This window comes from Miniopterus schreibersii, assembly GCF_964146895.1.
Source record: "Miniopterus schreibersii genome assembly, chromosome: 4".
In the NCBI taxonomy this organism is placed as follows: Eukaryota; Metazoa; Chordata; class Mammalia; order Chiroptera; family Miniopteridae; genus Miniopterus; species Miniopterus schreibersii.
Window position 1 is genome coordinate 47,436,775 of NC_138105.1, and position 20,611 is coordinate 47,457,385.

Below are 20,611 nucleotides of genomic sequence, written 5' to 3' on the forward strand. Positions count from 1 at the left end.
CGATGCTAACAGGGCCCGAAGGCTTTGTAGGAGCTGATCCGCACAGCGCCGCAGTGCAGTGACTGTCACACCTTCGGCCTTCGCAAAGCTCATTCTCACTGGGCCTGTCTGCCTTGGACGTTGAGTTTACGTGGCCTCTTCACTCAGGTGTCTTTACAATCTCTTTGGCTGCCGTTACTTGGAAAGATTGGTGTGAGCATGAGGATGGTCACAGAACATGATCCCTTCAAGCGCTTCCCAGACACAGTGGGCTGTGCACCCAGGGGTGACAGGTACTTAGAAGGGAGGCAAGAGCAAGCAGACCAAGGCTCGCTCACAGCCAGCCGCGTCCCGGACACCGGCACCTTACTGAACCCCGGGCACCGCCCGGCTGCATCCTACAGTGCCCAGTGGGTTAAAAGGATGAAGTTACTAGTCCGCGCTGATGTTGTCCTTGTTATACTGTTTAAAAAGTTTATACACTTTTTAAAAAGAGTCGTGGACATGTGCATGGTTGATAAAAATGCTTTGGTCTATCCCTCAGAATGTGTCAAGTCACATGTTTTTTCCCTCCGCCCCCCTTCAGAGACCAGCTCAGATGAAATCATCTGGTTTTGACGCACTTGGTTCCCTAATGGAACTGAGAACTATTCTAAGAATCTCTTTCCTTGAGTGCAAATCTCCTGCTGCTGATTTGCGGTTTATTTTCCTACACAGGGTGGCAGGGACCCTCCCAGCTGGCTTCCACATGGGATCTGTCCCTGTCCCAGCTCTGGGGAGCAGGCAAAGGAAACACAGGGCCACCTCTGTTAGCGATGGATCTAGGCGCTGAAGGATGCCAGTCTAGACTCTGGCTGGTCTCCCTGCCCTCCCACTACTTTAATTGTCCTGAAGCCTATGCCCTACTTCCACCCCTACAATAACAAAAGGCAAAATAAGATGAAGAAAATGATTTAAGTAATCAGAAAAATGTATGCATCTCCAATTTAAAAATACAAGTACACTGGTACCTCAGTTTTCGAACATAATCTGTTTCGAAAGACTGTTTGAGGTCTGAAACGTTCCAAAACTGAGGGATCCAGAGCCGACAGATGGGCCTCAACATCTTGCCCTCAGCAGGAGCCATGTGGCATGTTCCACTTCCGAGGCGGGTTCGAAAACCTAAATATTTCCTTCCAGGTTTACGGCGTTCATAAACCGAAATGTTCATCAACGGAGACGTTCAAAAACCAAGGTACCACTGTATAGTGAACATGGACACTCACCTTCATCAGACAGTGGGTGGAACCCCGTCAGATTGTGACATACTTATCATTTATTCCTGGGTCCCTGACCCAAGTGAGCAATGAGCAAAGAAACCACTTCAAGATCTTCTGATTTTTTAGGACCATAATTAGACCAATGAATCCTTTTGTTTTGTTACTTTCCACAAACAGTCCATTGTTTTCCCTTTCTCGAAGCTGTGCCCTGTGGTCAGGATCAGACCTGTTTCTATGCCTGTTCTCTTCACCTACACCTCCCAGTGGCCACCAGGGACAGAGGAGCAATAGTACAGGCTGAGCGTTCAGAAGGGCAGTGCCCAGTAAGCTCAATGGGCTTATGTCAATGGCAGGCCCCAAGGAGATGAGCACTGTCCCTCCCCAGGGCACTGTTGGCCAGAAATTTGTCTGGCCTTGACCCAGATATGCTTTAATGGGTTTATCTGCTCACAGAGCTCCAAGTTCCATGGACTCCCCTTCATCTTTGGTCCCTGAAAATACTTTAGGGACACATTTCAAAGCATCTCTGGGAGCTCTCCCTGGGACCTGATCACTTTCTCATGGAATGGCGTAAGTTTAACAATCAAGGTACCCTTAGAACTGTGCCTTCTCATGGAATGGCGTAAGCTTAACAATCAAGGTACCCTTAGAAGTGGGCAGAATGTAACCCAAAAAATTAACGAGAGCATTATTGGTTGGATATCAGGATAATGGGACCAGGAAACAAAGGACCACCAAACTTATGGGATGGAAAGAGGAAAGATCAGGAAGCAGAACTGTAAAACACTCAGATTCTGGCACCTAATCCAATGTGGGTGGGGTGTTTCACACCAATAAGCAATGCTCAGGACACCAGCTGGGTGTCTCACAATTCAACTAAATTCTGACATGATCTACTCAGAGATAGCATTAGATCCCACAGGTTAAGGGTTTTGTCTACAAGACTCTGTCCCCTTGAGTTTGATGAATTTGCTTGAGCAGCTCACAGAAATATTTTGCTTACTGTATTACTGGTTTATTATAGAATACAACTCAAGAGCAGTTTGACAGAAGAGATGCATGGGGCAAGGTATGTGGGAAGGGCTGCAGAGCTTCCAGGCCCTCTCTAGGTGACTGCTCTCTTAACACCTCTACATGTTAACCAACCCAGAAGCTCTACAAACCCTATCCTTTGGGAGCTTTATGACAGCTTCATTACATAGGCATGATTGATTAAAGTGTGGGCCAATAGGAAACCGATTCAACCTCCAGCCCCCCTTTCCTACCTAGAAATCAGGGTTGAAACTAAAAGTTCGAAGCCTCTAATCACATGGTTGGCTCCATTGGTAACCAGCTCCCACCCTTAGGTATGGTCCAAAAGTCCCCTCATTAACAAAACAAAAGACACTTTCATTGCTCTCAACACATAGGAAATACGAAGAATTTTCAGAACTCTGTGCCGGGAACTTGGACAAAAAACAAATATATAATTCTTATTATAAATCACAATATCACACACCCATACACACCTCTCCCACCCATGCCAGAGTTCCAGTCCGTGGGCTCAGCACCACCAGTGGCCCTCCTGGGAGACACTCTGACTCACCTATCCTCACTTCCTTCATGGGTAGAGTGGTCATTTTATAACTTATTTGTCAATCTCTTCCTGGGATAATAGTTTTTAAAATGAGATACAGAAATACTTTGCAAGCAGATGAACTAAAATACATCCAGAGAATTGGCAAACTCTGCCGCTCCCTCCTACCCACTTGTTTGCTAAGCTTTGGCAGAGGACTTGTCTGCAAACATCCTATTTTGCATCTCCCATCTGGGGACAGCATATTAAATGACTTACAACATGTTAATTGTGTAACACAAGTCTACTGTTATGAGTACTCTCTTTAAACGGTGACAGATGAAAAAGAAATGAAAATGACAATGCTCTCATTTACCAGTTACATCTCCTCCAAAGAAGTCAGAAAAAGTTCCAATCTCAATTATGATCACTGAACCACGGTTGGTCAGAAGACAGTGTGTGTGCTATGTTCTCAGGAAAGATGCTAAACAGACAGACAAAACGCAAGCAAGTAAAACCCTTCAAGCCCAGAACTGACCCAAGAGTTGAAAATGCCCAGAGTATATGTGGTTTTTCAGGAGCCTCTGATGACCCTGAGGACACAGACCTGGAATCCTGGCCCTGGACGGTTAGTAATTCCAGACAGGACCAATTCCTTATTTGTTATGTATCCCCCATCCTAGAGCAGTGCCAGGCATCCAGTGGATTTGCCTGGCTAGGCTGTTATTTATGCTGCTTTAACAGTGAAGTATAGAAGCTCAAGGACCAGACAGCTGTGGACAAGGGCCTCAGAGGGAGGATTACAGTAGCCGAGGAGTTTGAGAGGCAAGGCCAAGGCAGTTAGTTACCCAAACTGCAGGGAAATGACATAATTTTTTCAGGAAGCTAGAAAAGTGTTGTGGACCGGGACAGACCCAAGAGCCAGGCAGAATTCAGGAGAGCCTCCAAGGAAAAGACCTTGATGTTGTCATTGGAACCAGGGTACAAGATGAGGTATGACCAAGGGGAAGCCAGACAAGAGTCCAGTTATGAAAATGGGTACAAATCACAGAACATCAGTGTTTCTAACCTCCAGGCTCGGGTGATCAAGGGACTGAGAGACAGAGGAATCACTGCCCTAAGCTCTGCCCTTAACGTACCTGGAACTTAAGCAGGTCAATCAATTTCTCTGATGTTGTCTCAGTGAGTTTGAGTTTCCAATGCATCCTTAAGCCCACTTTTAGAGGTTCATAAATATAAGACAGCTTTTTAGTTTCAATTGTGTCTCCCTTACACTAGGCATTTTGTATTGAAAAAATTAAACAGAGTAGATAAAAGTAATCAATTATAAAAAGAATCAATTGTTGATATTAAAATCTTACTTATCCTTCTACATCCTTCTGTGCGATAAAGTCTAACAAAAGTCATTGAACCCTAACACTTAATCACCTCCTCCTCAAACTCTGCTGCTATCCTGGAGTATTCTCCATTTTTTCAAGAGGCTGGGGAGTAGTTGGAGAGAATGACCCAGAAGAGGGGCTTCATAATTGGATAGGCTGGGCAACGTTTCAAACAGATTCAGTTACAAGAACAAAAACACATTTCAAAGGCAAATATAAATGATTCCTGTATCAGCTGACTTGGAGCAGCTAATTAAGACATCTAAAAATAGTAAGTTTATAGAATGTTAGTATTGGAAGAGATCTTGGAGATAACGACTTTCCAACCCCTAATTTTAAGTTGAGGAACCACATTTAGAAGTTGAGTGACTTGACTAAATCAGGAGGTTAGAGGAAGGGACTAGGACAGTTAATTCCAAACTCTCATCCCCATCTGTGCTCCCCCCAAGGGATCTCCCTGGCTGGAAGAAAGGAAATGGGGGATGGGTAGGTCCAGGAGGAAAGAAGCATAGTTTGACTCTTTTGAAGGTCCACCAAATAAAAAACGTAATTTTGTTAAATAGGGAAACGGTAGGGAAAAATATATTTTGAAATTCCCTAACAAAAATTGGCATCACAAGTCAGGTTCTTTTTCTAGAATTTCTAGCTGTTTCTAATGACAACTTTATTTATTTACTCCCATAGCATTCTTTGCCCCCTCCCCTGAAAAAGGGTTTTTAATAGCAGAATTTTTGAGAAGGAAAAGGCTCAGAGATCAAAAACTAAAAAAAAAAAGTGAACAAAATCATTTTAAAACTTGTGGGTATCCCCCCTTAAGTTTTCTTACTTTTCTAGAGGGTAAAGCCAACAGTGACTATTTGAGAGCCTTTTAAGCAGTATTACTGATGAGATTCCAACTGTGGCAAAATTACCTTTGATTATATTTCAAACAATGACTATTTCTATTCCTTAAGGAATTTGCAACCCCATAAAAACTTTCCTTATGTCTCTACTTGAATGTCTGTAGTTTCTGGTTAAAACTGATTAAATCTAAGGAAGTACTCTTCCTAGATAAAATTAGAGAGTCAATGAGTTTTGCCTCCTCTGTAAATGTATTTGCCAGTGTAGGGCTCCCATGTTACTATAGTCAAATTCTATGGATAAGCCTTTGAATAGCTAATTGATGACTACCATGGAGAGTCTTTCAATAGGAGGCCACTTGACATTTATTAAATGCCAAACTTCTTAAGACCCCACAGAAACCATGTGTATCTGAAGTGACTAGAATCCCATGAGAAAAAAATCAGGCATATTTGGTGCCAATGTTCATATAGGTTTTGAGCTGTCTTTTTTCCCCCCCAGATTTTTATTGATTTTTAGAGAGAGAGGGAGAGGGAGAGAGAGAGAGAGAAAGATTGATGTGAGAGGGAGACACTGATTGTCTGCCTCCTGCATACCCACCACTGAGGATCGAGCCCAAAACCTAGGCAGGTGCCCTGACTGGGAATCGAATGGGCAACCTTTCAGTGCACGGGACGACCCAACCAACCGAGCCACACTGGCCAGGGCTGATCTGTCTTTTCTATTGATTTTTTTTTTTTTTTTTTGAGACACGCAGAGAGAGAGAGAGAGAGAGATCAATTTGTTGTTCTACTTATTTCTACTTTCATTGGTTGATTCTTGTATGTGCCCCGGCCAGGAATTGAACCTGCCGCCCTGGCATGTTGGGACAACACTCTAACCAATTTAGCTATTTGGCCAGGGCCTGAGCTGTCTTTATTTAAAGTGAGTGCCCCTTTAAAGAAGGTAACACCTAACACTGATGGGGCACTTATGTGCAAGGCACTGTTCTAAGTATTTTATATGGATTAACAACTGTGTGAGGAAGGCATTATTATTTCCCTGATGGTACTGAGGGAGTTAAGGCACAACAAGGTTAAGAACTTGCTCAGGTTACACAGCTCACATGGAAATCTGGGCCCAAAGTCTCCTCCGTCACATTATCCTGCCTTTTATCAGTAAAATTTCCACACATTATTATGATTCTTCCTAATAGATAATGATCTTGTATTATTAACTAATGTTCTACTAAATGAAGACTGTCTGAATCCTTAAAATGTCTTAAATTAACCCATTCTCTTTAATGGTCCCCTTGCAATGAAAAGTGATAAAAATAGCCATTATTATCATTAGGATCTCTTTAAATGATCTTTCATTTCCAGTGAAAATGAGTTGTCAGCATCCTTCCTATGATTTGAATGTTTGTGTCCCCCCAGATTCAGATGTTGAAAACCAAATGCCCAAGGAAGGGTCGCCTCAGGGTTTAGAGGTGAGCGATGGTTTCCTCTTAGATTCCGCCTTCCTTTCTCCACCTCAGAACTTACAGCCTAACCAGGTATCACCAACTTTCCTCTAGGTGCACCATCGTTCTGGGATGCAGGATGTCCCGCTGTTTATCATCTGTGTTCCTTTCTTTCAGCTCAAAACAATCTGCTAATTCTTAGAAAAGAGTTCCTAAGGAGGCAGGCCCTTTGGGCTGATGTGGAGGTGATGGTGAGGTGGGCGTGGGGAGGAAATCCATCAGTAGAACTGCTTGTGGCAGTGGACACAAAGTGTGTATTCAGATTTTTGGCTCAAGCTTTCGCACATCTTTTGGTGTACTCAGCCTCACAGAATAATTTTGAAAAGAAGTAAAAAGAAAGAAAAAGGAGATCTAAGACGTTTCCATTTTCCTGTGCAGGACACTGCCTCAATCCATGCTAGGACTGACATCATTTGGGCTCCAGAGAGAATAGTCTACAAAAAACATTTTCGCTTTTTGTGATCTGGTTTAATGTTTGAAGTCATAAAAACTAATATTGCCCCCCCTCCAATTGAAGCAGAAATGCCAGGAGTCAGCCTTTCTCTGCCTTCTCCCAAAGCCACACGGATACTGTAAATCGCCGTCAGGCCCATGAGTTTACCAATAATATTGCTACTGTGAATAGTTAATACATGATTTCAGGCAAACATGTCCATAGAGACATTCCAGCGACAGACACGATAACCATTCATTCTCCAAGCCCAGCGGCGCCGCAGGCGTTCGTCTGAGGGGGACCCAGCCGCCCCTGCTTGCAGGCTGGCAGAGCTGCCCGGCCCAACACGTTCGCTAGCGCCTGGTGATGCTTCTGGGATCACCGCGGGTACGCGGGAACCTGCCGCTTGCCAGACGCTGATTGCTGCCTTGTGACGGTTCATCCTCATGAGAAAATTGGGGCCTGCTTGGCCCTGGTGAGCACCATGTCCTTTCTTTCCATCCACCTCGCCCTGAAGGAAACCTCATGCTTGAGGAGCCAGTGGCCACTAAGCACCCCTTCTCCTTTAAAGAAAGGGGACATAGAGTTCCATAAATGGGACTCTTCCCTGCTCCCAGGGCTGCTTGATGGCTTGTGAGGGCACTGTCATATACATTTTCATATTTTCCAACTTTCATATATTATTCCGGAGGGATGATGAGAGATTGTGCTGAGATAAAACACCTGTGTATATCTAAAGCTCTGTCAAGGACCTAGACACTTAAACCAGCCCATTTATTAATTGAGGAAATTCAGTTTAGGGAGAAGTATCAGATTAGCAGCATTTAGCTGAAAGGACAAATTCTTGGTCATAGTTAAAATCCCCAGATGATTCAAAGACTCGGGTCTTTCCTGAGAAAACTATGGCAGCTAAATAATGGAATAAACATTCTACTGCTATCCATACCAAATAAATCTCCCAAATTTTTATTGCTTTGGAGACATACCTCCTTTTATTCATTTTTACATAGGGCAAGTAAAAATGCAGACATGATTGGGAAATCAAGGACTCGGCTTCCAACAAATGCAATTAAGGTCACAAAACTACACTTAATTATGAAGTTGGACTGTGACACGACCATTCCCGGGTGCTTTCTATGGGTCACTTGCCAATCAGAAAATGCCACATCACATCCATCACGGAAACAAGGGACTCTTTTGCTCAAAATTAAAATGCGTATTTAAAAAACCTTGGCAGTTCTCGGGTTCTGCGGTTCACCCCTAGTAATGTTGTGCAGTTACATGATTGCGCTCACCCTACTGGCATTCTTTGTAAATGCGAAAGCAAAGACAAATCATTGGCAGAAGATGCTGATTAAAGCATACAGCCTAAAAAATTTTCCACAGCACTTTAACACTTAGATTCACTGCCACAGTTGTGTGGGGAACACACTCTCCTTTAGAAGACAAATCGGTTTGCCTAAGTCAGAAGTAGCAGTGGGAACTTAGAGGAAGCCAGGATTTTAAAGTAAAATCTTCTTATGTGATATGGATGTTCGTCATCGGTATTATATATTTTTAATTTAAATGTACTCCCAACAACCCAGCTCTATGAAAGTTTAATATTTTGCCTGATTTGCCTCAGATATCTAAAAGGGGTAAGATATTACAAACACATGCCCCTCTCTTCCCAATGGTAGGCACCTTTGTGAATTCGTTTATTTTCCTAGGCAGGTGTTTAAACTAATGCTACATATTTATTACATATGTATATATTGATAAAGAATTTATATAGCACTGTATTGTGTTTTTAACTTTATGTAATTGGTATCATATGGGATATGCTACTCTGCAATATAATATTTTAAACACTTTCCCCATAATGATACAATTAGCTCTAGCTCATTCGGTTTAACTACTGTAAAGCATTATGAACATAACACCAATATTTGTCAATACTCCTTTTGAAGGACAATTATATTGTTTCCAATTTTGCTTTTAGAGCAGTAAAATAAGCGGCAATAAGCATTATTATACATGTCTTCTTATATGCATAAGGGAGACTCTCTTTAGACTGTATACCTAGAAATGGAATTAACTAGATTGTCAACAGACAGTATCACCAGCTTTATTAAATATTGCCAAATTGCTCTCCATGATGATTAACAATGTATGAAAGCTATGAAATTCTCACAAACATCATATGAAAGGTTCTAATTCTCTACAATCTTATCAACATTTAATACTGTCAGATTTTTATAATTTTTGCCAATCCGATAGGTATATAATAGTATACTTTACTGAATACATTTATTGACCATACAAACTTCCTTTTCTGTAACGGTCCTTGTTCATTTTTCTATTAAGCTATCACTTTCTTATTAATGTTATAAGTTATAGATATTTAGCCTTTTATCATGATATAGAGTATAAATGCCTTCTTCTAAGTTATGGATTCTTTTATAAATTTAATCATATGATGTCTTTGTTTCCATACTCATTCTTAAAGTAATTATAGTTACAATCTTTACTTTTGTGTTTATGAGTTTTGTCTATTTTCTTCTCGAAGTTTAAAAGTTTTAATATTCACTTCAGCATATGTGAGAAACAGATCCACTTTCATTTTTTAAAAAATGCAAATAACATTAATTCAGCACCATTTGTTAGATTATCCACCCTTTCCTTATTTAGTAAGCCATCTCCATGAGATCTAGGTATCTATTTATTTCTAGGCCTAATTATTCCATCTCTTTATATCTGGCAAAGAAAATGCCTCCTCCCTCCCCCCCTTTTTTTTTCTTCAAAGTTGTCTCCATTATTTTGAGTCTTTTCTCTTCTTAATGAATTTTTAAATAGCACTGTCCAATTATACAATAATGCACACTGACCCTTTAATTGAATTGCATTTTCATAGATGAATTCATAAAGAATTACCATCTCAAATTATTGAGCATTTCTTTCCACTATGTACCTTCATTTAATTAGGTCTTCTATTTCCTGCAATAATATTTTTAAATATTATTGGGGAGGAAGGGATCAACGGGGGGGAGGGGGAGGGGCCATCTCTAATACTTTCAACAATAAAGATAAATTTCAAAAACCAAAATGAAAAAGCAAAAAAAATGTTAGATTTATTCTGAGGTAACTTATGGTTCTCATTGTTGTGAATGAGCTTTTCTTCTATTACACACTTCAGTCGAGTATTTGGAGCATGTTTGGATGTTAATGCTATTTGATGTTGGTCTTGTACTCACAAATTTGCTGAATTCTCTAAGAGAATACCTGTTTAGAGAGTGGTGTTGTAGATTGGTATTGTTGGAAGATATTGTTTTTTCTCTTTCTTTCCAAATGTGTACTTGTTATTTCTTTTTCTCTGGTCCTATTGCATTATATACAACCATAGGTGCACTTTAAAATAGTAATTTGAGATCTTTCTATTATTTCTGACATTAAAGGGAATGATGATTCCAGAGTCAGATCTTCGAATGACTTCCAAAGGCTCATGTCTCTCAGTAATATTGGGATATTGTAGACTAATTGCTGAGTCGTGGGAAGATGGGTTTAATTCTTATTCATGAAATTAAGTATTTATTCTTCAGGTTCTCAAGTTCCCTAGCCTACTAGCAGCCAAAGTCCCAGGTGGTCAGCAACCTATCTTTGTCCATCCTTTTATGGGAGGAGGGAGTTCAGCAGCCCTACTCAGCCCCTGACTTTAAGCAGTTTTCCTAGTTACGGTTCTCATCTTACATAGAACCTTTTAAACACTTTCCTGAATGTCCATATCTAGCAATGCCTACTTCCTGGAGTAGAGCAAACCCAAGCTTCCACCATGCACATTGGATTGAGTTTATGTTCTATTCTTCAGTATTTTGAATTTTTTCCACTAATGCATATACCTAGAAATGGAATTCACCAGCTTGTAGAATAAAATATGTTCAACTTTACTAGATATTGCCATGGAAAGAATTATCTTGTTTTTGAACCTATGTCATTTTATCTTTATTTTGTTTAAAACATTTGATCTCTTGTTGCTCTTTGTTTGCAGTGGAGACTGAAGCAATGTGCACACTTCCAGAGCCATTTTGGCCATAAATATTATCAGTTCTATCTTTTAAATAATTTTCTTCTGTGTAAGAAAAGGTGAGAATCAGAAAAAATTACACTTGCTACATGTCTTTAGAACAATCCCTAAATTATGAATTGCCTGTGATTACAGATCTCTCTACACAAGGAAACTGCTCATCCAGTTGCTACATAGCTTGTCATTTATTGAACATGATCTGCACATATTAAAGGACTTTAAAAATGGAGCCAATAGAAGTTAATGATTTTTTTAAAAAACAGATATTCTTAAGGAACTTTCAAGTATCAGGCAATGTAGTGAAGGGGTTAAGAGAAGAGCTTCTAGTAACACCACTGAGTTAGATTCTAGGCTCCCCCAATTATTAGCTCTTTAAGTCATGGTTTCCTCATATCTTCTCTAAAGGGTCATTTTGAAGATTAAACAAAATATAGTACACATAAAACATTTAGCACAATATTTGGCACATAATGAACACTCAATAAAATTTAGCTGTTATTTAAGTTCACAAAGGTTAATATATTTCCCTTTTATATGACATAATTTGACAATAATCTGAAGCCTTTTATTTTCATTACTTTCAATTTGTTCATATCATAAAATTAAGCACATATGCTTTCAGTATTTAGCATGAAATATAGGCTTTCCCAGAGTTTTTAGATAAGAAATACAAACTATACTTTTAAATAAATTAAAACAGAGAAAATAAAACTTTATAAAATAATTAAAGTCCAATCAGTTTGGTGTCATTGTTGAGAACTACTTTAAACATTAAGCAAATTATTTGCTTTACATTAGCAGAAGAGAAAAATGAATGATAGATTAGAAATGACAGAAAAGAAAATAAGGTAATTAAAAATGAAATATAAAAATTCAAGTTTAAAGAACAAATAAAGATTCACTTACTAGTGTAATAAGGTTTTAATCTTCTGCTTAGTATATAAGCACACTCCACTCTGTGAAATAGCACTTAAACTGGTAAACTCATGGTTTAGCCGATATGGTATATTTACAAATTAGTTTTATAAGTAAACATGCAATGCAAACAACAGCACTTAATTCATGTTGTAATGGTGATAGGCATCTGTTCAAGAACTGGCCTTTCTGCATCAAGTGCTTACCAATCACAAAGTCTACCTTTTTTTTTTTTTTAAATATTACAGATGTCCCTTTTTCTCCCCAATGACCCGTTCCACCCTGTCCCTTCCCCCTCCCCAGTCCCTCTCCCCACCACTGTCCATGTCCTTGGGTTGTGTATATATGCATATAAATTCTTTGGTTACTCTCTCCCCCTCCACCCACCCGCCCTCCTCCCTCCCTCTGACATTCCTCAGTCTCATCTATGCTTCCATGTCATTGAATCTATTCTGTTCATCAGTTTATTAAGTTTAGATTCCACGTATAAGCGAGGTCATGTGATGTTTGTCTTTCACTGCCTGGCTTATTTAAAACAAAGTTGAACATGGGGCCAGAGAACCATCTTCCTGAACATTGTAATTGGTTTAGAGACCTGTTGCCATACAAAATGTTTTTTAGTCAAACTTCCCATTCATTTCCCTTACTGCTTCTGGATTTTTACTCTTGTAGGAAAATTATCCATTTCGAGTTTATAAAAGGACATACTCAGGTTTTCTTCTAATACTTAATTGTATTTATTTGTATGACTTATCCTGGTGTCTAGTGTGTACAATATAATCTTTTTCCTATATGGCTGTCCAGTTATCCCAACCCCACTTATTAAAAATTCTTTCTTCACTAATTTAATGTGCTGCCTTTATCATATTTCCATATGCATTCAGTTTTTTGAAGATGATGTGTCATTTCTCTTTGAATATCTTAAATATTTTTCCTTTTGTTTTACAGCAACTTTACCGTGATGTGTTTGTTTTTTTAAAAATTATGTTTGGGGTTTGTAGCACATTTTGAATTGTGATTTAATGTTGGTTTTGCAAGATTCTCAGCCACAATCTTTTCAAATATTGCTCTGTCCTATTCTTTCCATTCTCCTCTTTGGAATTCATTGCACATACTGGACCTTTTAAACCAAGTTCCATGCATCTCTTATTCTCTTGTCAGTATTTTCCAAATATCTGTTTTAGTTCATATATTTTCTTTTCATTTCTTTTCTAAGTTGCTACTTCTCTCTTCATCTGTGTCTAATCTGATATTAAACATATTTATTGAGTTCTTTATTTCAATTACTGTATTTTAACAATAATTCTTGAGATGTAATTTACATTCTATTGCCAGTGTGTCTTTTTAGCTTCTCAACCTTGCAGTGGACATTTTCTGCTTAGTCTCAAGGGAGTTCAAGACACAATATATCAGGTGTACCTCTCTGTGTTTCTGTTCTGTCAAAGGTCATGGTTACTCAAGTCTTCACTGTATTGGTAGTTTTCTGGTACCTCTCACACACAGACATACACATGGCTGTTTCTTTCGCTCCTTATTCTTATTTAGGTTTTTTCTTATTCTCAGCAAGAGAGATCAGCTTGGTATACAACAAGCTGATCCATCACTACAGCATGCCTTTGCAGGTACTTGGACTCAGTTCTGGATTTTCTATTCTAGCCCATTAGTCTCCTGTCATGTACCAAAACTATGCTAGTCTAATTATAAAGAACTTCATGATATATTTTTATATCTGGTAAGGTTAATTAATGCATGTGTGCACATTTGCATACACAGAAACACACACACACAGAGCTCATGTTTTCAGTATCTTCTAGCTATGTTTTCTTGGTTATTCTTAGAAATAAACTGTATAATAAAGTTATTTAACTCGAGAAAACAAATGTGGTATTTGTATTGGGATCAGGTTAAATTTGTAAATTTACTTAGGAACAATGTACATCAATCTGGTATTGAGTCTAGTATTGTATATTTTTTAAAAAGCTATTTAAATTTCCTCTGTGCCTTCAGGAGATATTATAACTTTTTTCATATGGATGTTAGGTTTTTATTTTTTTATTATTTTACTTTTATTTCTGTTGTAGAGTCTTCTCTTCCATTCATCCTGTAACTGGTTATTTTCATATATGTGAAGGGTATTGATTTGATTTTTGCATACTTATGCTATATCTTGCAACCTTACTAAATTCTTTCATTGTTTATAATATTTTTCCATCAATTATTTTTGGTTTTCCAGAAATACAGTAATATAGTCTACAAATGGAAATAGTATTACCTTGTATTTTCATATTCTTATGTTTCTAATTGCTTTCTTGTTTAATTGTACAATATTAGATTTTGGTGGAGATACTAGACATATTTTCTTGTTCCTGGCTTTTATAGCAAAGAGTCTAGAGTATCTCTATTGGGGAGGATACTGGCTTTTTATTGTTTTTAAGGAAGTATCGATTAATTAAAACTGAGTGCTTTTTTTTTACACAAATGGATGTTTTATGTTGTCCAGTGATCTTTTGCCATTCAAAAAAATGATTATATTTTTTCTCCATAGCTCTATGAATTATATTGATGGATTTCTTAACACTTAACTATCTTTGTATTTCTGAAATAAATCTCCCATGTTATGATGTATTATTCTTTAACATAATATTAACTATTTTTGCTTTTAAGAACTTTGCATAGTTATTTATAAGTGAAATAAGCTATAGTTTTCTGTTTTATGCAATATTTTCAGGTTTTGGTATTAATTTTATATTCACTTCATTATTTTTCTTGTTTTTCCATGCTTTGAAGTAGTTCAAATAGTATTTAGATAATCTAATCTTTAAAAGTTTGGTAAAATTTCACTATAGAAATGTCTGTGGGAGAATTTTTACATTTTTATTAAATTTTTAAAATTTATTTTGTTTAGACTCTATATGTTTACTGGGATCAATTTTAGTAAATTATATTTTTTTAGAAAATTATCTATTTTTTTTTAGGGTTTCAAATGAATTTGCATAAAGTTGTATAGAAAATTTTCTTATTAAACTTCATATCATTTGATAGCTAGCATTATGCCCCATTAGCTATTTTTTATTTTGTATGCTGTTTTCTTTTTGCATTTTCTCACATTTAGCTGATTTAATTGATTTTTAAAGAACGAGATTTATTTACTCATAAGTTCTGTGGATTTTTATTTTATTTTCTAACTTGTTAATTTGTTTTACTTTTATTTTATTTTTCTAATTTCTTCTTTCTAATTTTAATACTTTTTTACTCCCAGTTAGTACCTGTAAGGTAATTAGGAAACATTTTATTTCCATATACTCTTTTATTCGCCCAATTTTGTAGTTGAAATTTATTTCCATTTTCAGGGCACATATTAAGTATATGCTATTCTATCACCTTAATACCTACCATAAGCTCTACAGTTAAATATATTCACTATCCTTATGGTGAACCATCCCCATTATTCCTCAGTTGCCTGAATTCATTCCTTAGTGATTCTTTAGGAATATTCCTTGAGGTCATACACATTTGTAGCTACATTTTTGATATATATACTTAAAGGTAAGTTTAGCTAGATTTAAAATTTGGCTTACATTATCTTTGAGTATCTTAAGTATACTACTCCATAGTCTTTTGGCTTAAAATACTATTGTTGAAAAGTATGGCTTGCTTTTTTTTTTTAAATCAGGAAGCCCAAAAGATATATTCTTTTTCTTTGAATCTCAATAGATTTTTAAAATGTATCTTGGTATTTATATGATTTCTCTTATATGTGAAATCTAAAAAAACAAAATAAATGAACTAAGAAAACAGAAGCAAACTCAGATACAGAGAACAAACTGATAGTAGCTAAATGGGAGCGGGTCTGGGAGGATGAATGAAAAAGGTAAAAGGGTTTAAGTACAAATTGCCATTTATAAAAATAGTCATGGGGATGTAAAGTAAAGCATAGAAAATATAGTCAATAATATAATAACAATCTATGGGATTGGAGATCTTTGAAGAATAACTGTAGAGAGAAGATCCCAGGACTGATCCCTGGAACACTGACCAAAAGGTCAAAAAAGAAAGAAAATTCAGCAAATAATTCTCAGAAAGACAACTATTCAGGTAGGATGGGAAAGCAGGGTAGTGTGGCGTCCCAAAAGCCAAGTAGAGAAAGTAGTTTAGGTTCTAGTTTGGGGTAAGACGGCAACATCAGTGTATTGTTGAATGTTCCCAAATCACCTTACAAAACAGTCAGAGGACCTAGAATAGTGAAAGTGAAAACTCATGGAAAACATCTTTAACAAAAAGTTATTCCTACAAATTCTGGAATATGAGCAAACAAATGAAAGCACCAACTATTGGCAGTAACAGGGGGAAGAAAAGAAGGAATGTCCAATCTTCTTTCAGCCATAAAATAAGGAGTTACCAACAAGTGCTCACCTGCTCAAGGGAAGCTCTATCCTTGGGGAGGAAACCTAGCAGGCAGGTCTGAAAATTAACTGTCACAACTGGGGGTGGGCTACAGCAAACCCACGTTTTAGATGAGTTCAGAACGGTTGAAATAAACTTAGATTATGCTGGTATGGTAAAGTCCCCAGAGCTTCCAGAAATACACTTACTTTCTGCAATCTTATGACTACAAAATTTCTCTCTATAGCCTTAAATTCTCTCTTATACACTAGACTTAGGTATAACATTCTCCATACCTCACATCCAACTCATTATCAAGAACTAGCAACACTACCTCCAGAATATATCTTGACTCCGTTCAGCTCCACTTATAATACCCAAGCTGAGCTATAATCACCATCTGAAATTACTGCAATAGCCAATTAACTGGGCTACTATTACTACACTAACCTTCTCTCCACTCCTACCTGGGTTTATTTTCCTCAAAGTACCCAGTTACTCTTTAAGAATATATACAAGATAATATTGTATCTCTGAGCAAAAACTACCAATGGGTTCACATAACACTTGGAACAAAAGCTGAAGTGCTTCACCATAGCCTACAAGGCCTACATAATCTGAATCTTAGCTATCTCTATGATCTAATTTCCTACTCTTCTTCCTCTCACACTAGTTCTAGGCCATACTGGTTTCATAGTTTCCCAAACACTCCATGTGGCTGCTACCTCTTGACCCCTGCACACGCTCACAGATTTACCTTCAATGCTTCCTCCTCAGATCTTTGCAAGGCTCACTCACTTCGTTCAGTTCGAATAGCGTCATATCAGAGACATTCCATCAAAATAGGACTGCTGTATTGCTCTGCCCCTTATCAATCTCTTTTTATTTTTTCTTTATATTCTTTAGTTTCCTTCTTATCATAACAGCATTATTTGAGGGCATGTTTTTATTGTTATCTCCCACAATAAAATGTAAGCACAGTAAATGCACTGGCTTTATCTACCCTATTCGCTCATATGTAGAGCCCAGATCCACGCCTTGTCCACATTAGGTATTAAGTAAATATCTGTTGATTACATCTGTGAAGTATTTCCTAATTATCATTTCTTATAACTTGTAATAGTTCTTATTATTATCACAAGTTCAAATGTATCACTCTACCTTCGCTTTTATAGTTAAAAAAGGTCTTTTCCACCTTTATTCTATGCTTTTCTTCCTGTTCTTATGGTTTTAATTCTCACTCATTAATCCAGGTAGAATGCATTTGTTTATGGTGTGAAGATAAATAACTTCATATTTATTCCCTTCCCCAAGCTCCCAGTATGCATTTATAAGATAATCTGTACTTGTGTGGAATATCATTTTAACACATACTAAGTATATGCACATATAGAATATCTTTCATAAATTTTTCATATTGTTTTTACTTTAAATTTTAATACATTTTGATGTAAATATTCTAGACACATCTATTGAACTATATGCTCTTCTTTTATTGAAAGAAGTTCATTCTGCTAGCCACAGGGGAGTTAAAATTTATTACAGAATCTGAAATTAAATTAAACGAATGTGCTTGGTTATGTAATGTGGCTGTCTTGAACAATGTGCTTTTCAGTGTCACCTACAAATTGCTTCTATTATGTCTAAAACGCACAAGAAATGTATGTCTATTGTGAGGAAAAGAGAAAGAGAAGACAAACCAGATTACAGAAGGAATTTCTAGTCATTTGACTTTGTCTAAGATATTCTACAGTATTTTAATAGAATCTTTGCACTTACTGTCCCTCTGCCCTGTGATTGGCTAAAATCACAGAACTGTGTTAGAATTCACACTTAATGGTTCAAGGCCTATGCATCACACCCTCACTTTATAGCACCCTCTGTGCCCATTCACATATGTACTCGCTCAATCTAAGAAACATCTGTATTTCATAATACGAGCTGAGACCAGGATTTTGCCCTGAGGGTTCACTATCTAACAACGAAATCCATGTATTTCGTTTTCTAACCAAAATAATGCTTTCTCATTCAAGAGATGCCCTTGTGCATCTGCTATTTATTTGGTATGCTTTCCGCTCTCTGTTACTCACTTCACAGTTTTGGTTTAGCAAATATATTGAGTGAAATGAGGAAAATTATGTAGACCAAAACAGTAGGAAGTGCTAAATTGTCATCAGATAGCCAAGTGCCGAGTTTATAAGAAAAAGGTATAATTTGATATTCCAGCCATTTTTTCTTGATCTAAGATTGCCATAATTTTTTCTCTAATAGATAAATTTCTTTGAATTATATGGAATCAAAATAATTTATGACACCAGAATTCAAATAAACTTTGACAATATTTGAGAACAAACTATCAACTATATCTGTGTGTTATACACTATGGTTTAAAGGTTATATTTCAAGCAAGCACTCATTTTTAAAAAGGATATGCCACCAGAAAAAAAGATCAGGTACCAAAATTCCATATTTTGTCCCAACTGCCTTCTGAACTTTCATTTCTTGGTATATGTGAAAAGTCACCTGCTTAATATTGTGGCACTCTCAATGCCAAAGTTACGTAGAGTTGGAAATAAGGCAAGGTAATCATTCCATATATTTTATTCTTTAATTCACCAAAAAGAAATTCAAGTTTTCATAGTCAAATTTATTTCATTGTTGCTTAGCTTTAGGTTCACAACTTGATAAACCTAAGCTTTCAGACAATGGAGCAATGGAAATAGAGACTTGCAAGGAACAGAATGGAAGGAGAAAAAAGATTCCTTAAAAAAAAAAAAAAAAAAAAGATTCCTTAACAGGATGAACCTATAATGGGGAAATGACTCAGCAAAATCTTTACATTTAAAAATTATTTTTTACAAGTCCTTATCTTTTCTCTTGTTGCATTTCCCTACCAGTGCCCTAAACTATTCCTTTTCAGGTTTAATCTTCTATTTTCTCGTCCCTCCTTCTCTCCCTCCATCTCTCTGAAGGGGGAAGCTACCTTCCTTCAGTGGCTCACCCGGGAATGCCGGGTTTGGCCATAAGCAAGGCTTCCTCTGGTCACAGTGTCCCTCTTGAACAGGGCGATTTTCCATACTGTCTCTCCTCAGTTACGACCAAACAGACGGCTCTATACTTTTCAGCTCAACTGAAACATGCTGTAAAAATAAACCCAATGAGCTTATCCATAATAATCCTGTGCAAATCCACTAACCACATTCTCTCCGTATACTTCACGGCTTTGAAGTAAACGATCATCTTAGATCCTTTTACTTATGTCTTGCTTTTATTCTTAGTGAAAATTTAAAAATGTGCAAAATGGCAAAGCAAAACAAATGTACCGAAACATATGTTTGGATGTAAGTAAGTTGAAAATTAGTAATTAACTTTCATCACTATAAATTCTAGAACACACAGCGAAGAGGTCACTGAAATTGAAGGTAAAGGTGCTGAGAAATGCAACTCCTGTCTCAACTGGACATTTATTCTAGACTAAGTATGTATACATGTAGGCAGCCAGCAGTTTATAGTGCATTTTAATATTTTTAGAGAACAGTTAAATGATCCAATCCCCGAAGATACAGCATTTCCCCCTTTTTTTGCCCAGGAATCTGTTTTGGAAGCCAATTCAATGATTACTACTAAGACATGGAATTTTGATATCCATTTGGTACTAATTTACACCAGTATTTTGAAGGCTGCCAACAAGAAAGTCCAGAATTTCAGGCAGCCAAAATTCCACAAGAGACAACTGTCTTTTATTTTATAGCTTATGAATTTGGGGCTTAATATGATTTTCCACTAACAAGTTCTGTACCCCCTCCAGAGTGCTAAAGCTGGTGTGTAGATCAGCAAAGTAACACAGAACATATGAGGTGAGTTAATATTAAACTTGAAGGAAAACTATACAAATTATATTGTTTATTTAGGGAAAAAAGCACTCTGGTTGAAAGGGCTGACATATGATTTACTGCGAACACTTAGCCAGCATGTTTACATTTTTACCCTTAACCCCACTCACAGCATTTGTTTGGTGGTGGTGTGGTGCTGGATACAGTATTAATAAAGTCATCAATGAAAAATCCACTAGATATTGGTAAGGAATGGCTCTAAAGACTTCTTGTCTTCTGTCTTTATTAAATGCCTAAAAAATGCAGAATCCTGTCCAGAAGGAGTAATAAATCACAGGCAAATAACTTAAGGAAGAGTTAGATGAGTATCTCTTCTTAAGCATAAGTACATAAAGAACCTGTTTAATTAAAAACAACAAAATGTTCTTGGTTCCTAGGAATAATTCTGTTGCAAAACACAACTTCCATCTATAA